We start from the raw sequence: 6,156 nt of genomic DNA, 5'->3' as shown, positions 1-6,156 counted from the left end.
TTTTTTATTATTTTATTGTTTCCCTTCTACGTGGTGACTTTATCGAAAGAACCAAGAATATTAATCCAATAAAATAATAAAAAAATATTTTTATTATTTTATTGTTTCCCTTCTACTGGGTGGTGACTTTACCGAAAGAACCAAGAATATGAATCCAATAAAATAATAAACAAATAAAATATATATTTTTTTATTATTTTATTGTTTCCCTTCTACGTGGTGACTTTATCGAAAGAATCAAGAATATTAATCCAATAAAATAAAATAAAAATATTTTTATTATTTATTGTTTCCCTTCTACGTGGCGACTTTACTGGAAGAACCAAGAATATTAATCCAATAAAATAATTTAAAAATTATATTTTTATTATTTTATTGTTTCCCTTCTACGTGGTGACTTTACCGAAAGAACCAAGAATATTAATCCAATAAAATAATAAAAAAATATTTTTATTATTTTATTGTTTCCCTTCTACTGGGTGGTGACTTTACCGAAAGAACCAAGAATATGAATCCAATAAAATAATAAACAAATAAAAAATATGTATTTTTTATTATTTTATTGTTTCCCTTCTACGTGGCTTTACCAAAATAACGAAGAATCTGAAATTGTGACGGTGACACGGGGTGCAAAGCGATTCCGGATTGTGCTGTCGGCTGCGACTTATCTGGGGCGATATATCCTGACCAGAATAGGGGGGCTCCCCGGGCCCCCCTCCTTGATTGAAAGCTTTACGGGGGAAAAGTCACCACGTAGAAGGGAAAGAATGAAATAATAATGACAAATATATATATAGAATAATTATTTAAAAATATATAAAATAATAAAAATATATATAGAATAATTATTTTAAAATATATAAAATAATTAAAATATATTTTTATTATTTTATTGTTTCCCTTCTACGTGGTGACTTTACCGAAAGGACCAAGAATATTAATCCAATAAAATAATACAAAATATATTTTTATTATTTTATTGTTTCCCTTCTACGTGGTGACTTTACCGAAAGAACCAAGAATATTAATCCAATAAAATAATACAAAATATATTTTTATTATTTTATTGTTTCCCTTCTACGTGGTGACTTTACCGAAAGAACCAAGAATATTAATCCAATAAAATAAAAATAATAATATATTTTTATTATTTTATTGTTTCCCTTCTACGTGGTGACTTTATCGAAAGAACCAAGAATATTAATCCAATAAAATAAAAAATATATTTTTATTATTTTATTGTTTCCCTTCTACGTGGTGACTTTATCGAAAGGACCAAGAATATTAATCCAATAAAATAATACAAATATATTTTTATTATTTTATTTTTTCCCTTCTACGTGGTGACTTTACCGAAAGAACCAAGAATATTAATCCAATAAGATAAAATATGTTTATTTATTTATTATTTTATTGTTTCCCTTCTACGTGGTGACTTTACCGAAAGAACCTAGAATAATAATTTTATTTTTTATATTTTTATTATTTTATCGTTTCCCTATATACGTGGTGACTTTACCCACAGAACCAAGAATAATAATTTTATTGTTTTACAATAATTTTATTGTTTTATATTTTTATTATTTTATTGTTTCCCTTCTACGTGGTGGTGACTTTACCAAAAGAACCAAGAATATTAATCCAATAAAATAATAAAAATTATACTTTTATTATTTTATTGTTTCCCTTCTACGTGTTGACTTTACCGAAAAAACCAAGAATATTAATCCAATAAAATAATAATGAAATTTAAAAATATATTTATTTTATTTTATTGTTTCCCTTCTACGTGGTGACTTTACCTCTGTGGATGTGTAGGCTTTGACTTTAACATAGCTATTTCTATGACCAGTCACAATCTAATCACTCAGCTATTTCAACGCTAAATTCTCCTGTTTGATTTGTACTAGGTACCTCTGTGGATGTGTAGGCATTGACTTTAACATAGCTATTTCTATGACCAGTCACAAGCTAATCACTCAGCTATTTCAATGCTAAATTCTCCTGTTTGATTTGTACTAGGTGCCTCTGTGGATGTGTAGGCTTTGACTTTAACATAGCCATTTCTGTGACCAGTCACAAGCTAATCACTCAGCTATTTCAATGCTAAATTATCCTGTTTGATTTGTACTAGGTGCCTCTGTGGATGTGTAGGCTTTGACTTTAACATAGCCATTTCTGTGACCAGTCACAAGCTAATCACTCAGCTATTTCAATGCTAAATTCTCCTGTTTGATTTGTACTAGGCGCCTCTGTAGATGTGTAGGCTTTGACTTTAACATAGCTATTTCTGTGACCAGTCACAAGCTAATCACTCAGCTATTTCAATGCTAAATTATCCTGTTTGATTTGTACTAGGTGCCTCTGTGGATGTGTAGGCTTTGACTTTAACATAACCATTGCTGTGACCAGTCACAAGCTAATCACTCAGCTATTTCAATGCGAAATTCTCCTGTTTGATTTGTACTAGGTGCCTCTGTGGATATGTAAGCTTTGACTTTAACATAGCTATTTCTACGACCAGTCACAAGCTAATCACTCAGCTATTTCAATGCTAAATTCTTCTGTTTGATTTGTACTAGGTGCTTCTGTGGATGTGTAAGCTTTGACTTTAACATAGCCATTTCTACGACCAGTCACAAGCTAATCACTCAGCTATTTCAATGCTAAATTCTCCTGTTTGATATGTAAACCTCTTTGTCAAGGTGCCTCACTTCTCTAAACCAGCTTAAAAAGTCACTACGAATCTTAACAGCGTTCATTGAAGCTCTGTCGTCCCGACAGGTCTGTTCCTTTCACCTGAAGAAGGCCGCTTGAGTTGTGGCCGAAACGTCGCGAGAATATTATCGCGTTATTTTATTTTACTAATTCATTATTTTATTCTCATTCTACGTGACTTTACCGAAAGAACAAAACTAAGATGAACCAGGAATACATGATGCCCCCTTGTCATTGCTGCTATAGCTGACGGTGTCACCTAACAGCCTGGAGATCGAGACACTCAGTGGCGTGTCTAGCCACGTGGCTCGGAGTGTTGTGGGTCCCGTCACGTCGTTTTTTCTGTGAACATTTGGTCACAGCTCCCGTGCTCATTGTCGTTCGTTACGCTGTTATTATGGCTCTCTTTTTTGGTGATTTCCGAAACGTTTTTGTTGGTTTGGCCATGTTTTTTTTGTGTGTGTTTGTTGTAGTACGGAGTTTAGACTGACGGCCTTAATCTAAGTTGTCTTGTGGTTGTTGTTGTAGTACGGAGTTTAGACTGATGGCCTTAATCTAAGTTGTCTTGTGGTTGTTGTTGTTAACTCACAAACTGATGGCCTTAATCTAAGTTGTCTTGTGGTTGTTGTTGTAGTACGGAGTTAGACTGATGGCCTTAATCTAAGTTGTCTTGTGGTTGTTGTTGTTGTTAACTCACAAACTGATGGCCTTAATCTAAGTTGTCTTGTGGTTGTTGTTGTTGTTAGCTCACAAACTGATGACCTTAATCTAAGTTGTCTTGTGGTTGTTGTTGTAGTACGGAGTTAGACTGATGGCCTTAATCTAAGTTGTCTTGTGGTTGTTGTTGTAGTACGGAGTTAGACTGATGGCCTTAATCTAAAGTTGTCTTGTGGTTGTTGTTGTAGTACGGAGTTAGACTGATGGCCTTAATCTAAAGTTGTCTTGTGGTTGTTGTTGTAGTACGGAGTTAGACTGATGGCCTTAATCTAAGTTGTCTTGTGGTTGTTGTTGTTGTAGTACGGAGTTATACTGATGGCCTTAATCTAAGTTGTCTTGTGGTTGTTGTTGTTGTACGGAGTTAGACTGATGGCCTTAATCTAAGTTGTCTTGTGGTTGTTGTTGCAGTACGGAGTTAGACTGATGGCCTTAATCTAAGTTGTCTTGTTGTTGTTGTTAACTCAAACTGATGGCCTTAATCTAAGTTGTCCTGTGGTTGTTGTTGTTGTAGTACGGAGTTAGACTGATGGCCTTAATCTAAGTTGTCTTGTGGTTGTTGTTGTTAACTCACAAACTGATGGCCTTAATCTAAGTTGTCTTGTGGTTGTTGTTGTTGTTAGCTCACAAACTGATGACCTTAATCTAAGTTGTCTTGTGGTTGTTGTTGTAGTACGGAGTTAGACTGATGGCCTTAATCTAAGTTGTCTTGTGGTTGTTGTTGTAGTACGGAGTTAGACTGATGGCCTTAATCTAAAGTTGTCTTGTGGTTGTTGTTGTAGTACGGAGTTAGACTGATGGCCTTAATCTAAAGTTGTCTTGTGGTTGTTGTTGTAGTACGGAGTTAGACTGACGGCCTTAATCTAAGTTGTCTTGTGGTTGTTGTTGTTGTTGTTGTAGTACGGAGTTAGACTGATGGCCTTAATCTAAGTTGTCTTGTGGTTGTTGTTGTTGTAGTACGGAGTTATACTGATGGCCTTAATCTAAGTTGTCTTGTGGTTGTTGTTGTTGTTGTACGGAGTTAGACTGATGGCCTTAATCTAAGTTGTCTTGTGGTTGTTGTTGCAGTACGGAGTTAGACTGATGGCCTTAATCTAAGTTGTCTTGTTGTTGTTGTTGTTAACTCAAACTGATGGCCTTAATCTAAGTTGTCCTGTGGTTGTTGTTGTTGTAGTACGGAGTTAGACTGATGGCCTTAATCTAAGTTGTCTTGTGGTTGTTGGTGTAGTACGGAGTTAGACTGATGGCCTTAATCTAAGTTGTCTTGTGGTTGTTGTTGTAGTAACGGAGTTAGACTGATGGCCTTAATCTAAGTTGTCTTGTGGTTGTTGTTGTTGTTGTTGATGTTAACTCACAAACTGATGGCCTTAATCTAAGTTGTCTTATGGTTGTTGTTAACTCACAAACTGATGGCCTTAATCTAAGTTGTCTTGTGGTTGTTGTTGTTGTAGTACGGAGTTAGACTGATGGCCTTAATCTAAGTTGTCTTGTGGTTGTTGTAGTAACGGAGTTAGACTGATGGCCTTAATCTAAGTTGTCTTGTGGTTGTTGTTATAGTACGGAGTTAGACTGATGGCCTTAATCTAAGTTGTCTTGTGGTTGTTGTTGTGGTTGTTGTTGTTAACTCACAAACTGATGGCCTTAATCTAAGTTGTCTTGTGGTTGTTGTTGTAGTACGGGGTTAGATTGATGGCCTTAATCTAAGTTGTCTTGTGGTTGTTGTTGTAGTACGGAGTTAGACTGATGGCCTTAATCTAAGTTGTCTTGTGGTTGTTGTTGTTGTAGTACGGAGTTAGACTGATGGCCTTAATCTAAGTTGTCTTGTGGTTGTTGTTGTGGTTGTTGTTGTTAACTCACAAACTGATGGCCTTAATCTAAGTTGTCTTGTGGTTGTTGTTGTTGTTAACTCACAAACTGATGGCCTTAATCTAAGTTGTCTTGTGGTTGTTGTTGTTTCGATTTAAAGCTTTCGTGACTGCAAGCATTCATCTTCTTTGGTTCCTTCGGCAAAGTCACGTAGAATGAGAATAAAATAATAAAATAAAATAACCCAATAAAATTCTCACATGATAGCGATGGTGTCAGGTACCGGGACTTTGGTGAAAACAGTTCTCGTTGAAACCCTCTGCTGCCAGACCACCAAGATTATATGTCCTTCCAAAGATACACAAAGAAGATACACCCCTTCGACCCATAGTCTCTACTATCAACTCCCCCACCTATAAATTGGCACGTTTTCTTGCTGATATACTGCGACCTTTCACTGGAAAAAACCACTTCTGCGGTACTAAATTCTACTCACCTGGTATCGACAATCAAAGGCATTTCCCTGTCCCCAGACGACCTGCTTGTCAGTTTTGATGTGGTGTCCTTGTTCACCAAAGTCCCGGTACCTCACATCATCGCTATCATGTGATAATTTTATTGTGTTATTTTATTTTGTAATTTTATTCTCATTCTACGTGACTTTACCGAAAGAACCAAAGAAGTTGTTGTTGTTGTTAACTCACAAACTGATGGCCTTAATCTAAGTTGTCTTGTGGTTGTTGTTGTTGTTAACTCACAAACTGATGGCCTTAATCTAAGTTGTCTTGTGGTTGTTGTTGTAGTACGGAGTTAGACTGATGGCCTTAATCTAAGTTGTCTTGTGGTTGTTGTTGTTAACTCACAAACTGATGGCCTTAATCTAAGTTGTCTTGTGGTTGTTGTTGTTGTTAGCTCACA

The 6,156-nt window shown here is 35.6% G+C and overlaps 1 long non-coding RNA gene across 1 annotated transcript; it reads right to left on the bottom strand.

Annotated features, from left to right (window-relative positions):
* Nucleotides 1-2,467: 2,467 nt before the first annotated feature.
* LOC142907932 (uncharacterized) lies at nt 2,468-5,600 on the bottom strand. The gene is made up of 3 exons (XR_012931398.1): nt 4,072-5,600; nt 3,481-3,966; nt 2,468-3,372 (listed from the first exon to the last, which is right to left on the bottom strand). It is a non-coding gene; the product is annotated as an uncharacterized LOC142907932 (long non-coding RNA).
* Nucleotides 5,601-6,156: the final 556 nt, after the last annotated feature.

The sequence above is a fragment of the Petromyzon marinus genome, chromosome 85, assembly GCF_048934315.1.
Source record: "Petromyzon marinus isolate PM22_M1 ecotype Great Lakes invasive population chromosome 85, UKy_Petmar_22M1.pri1.0, whole genome shotgun sequence".
Lineage (NCBI taxonomy): Eukaryota > Metazoa > Chordata > Hyperoartia > Petromyzontiformes > Petromyzontidae > Petromyzon > Petromyzon marinus.
This window is presented reverse-complemented; position numbering and strand designations above follow the sequence as displayed.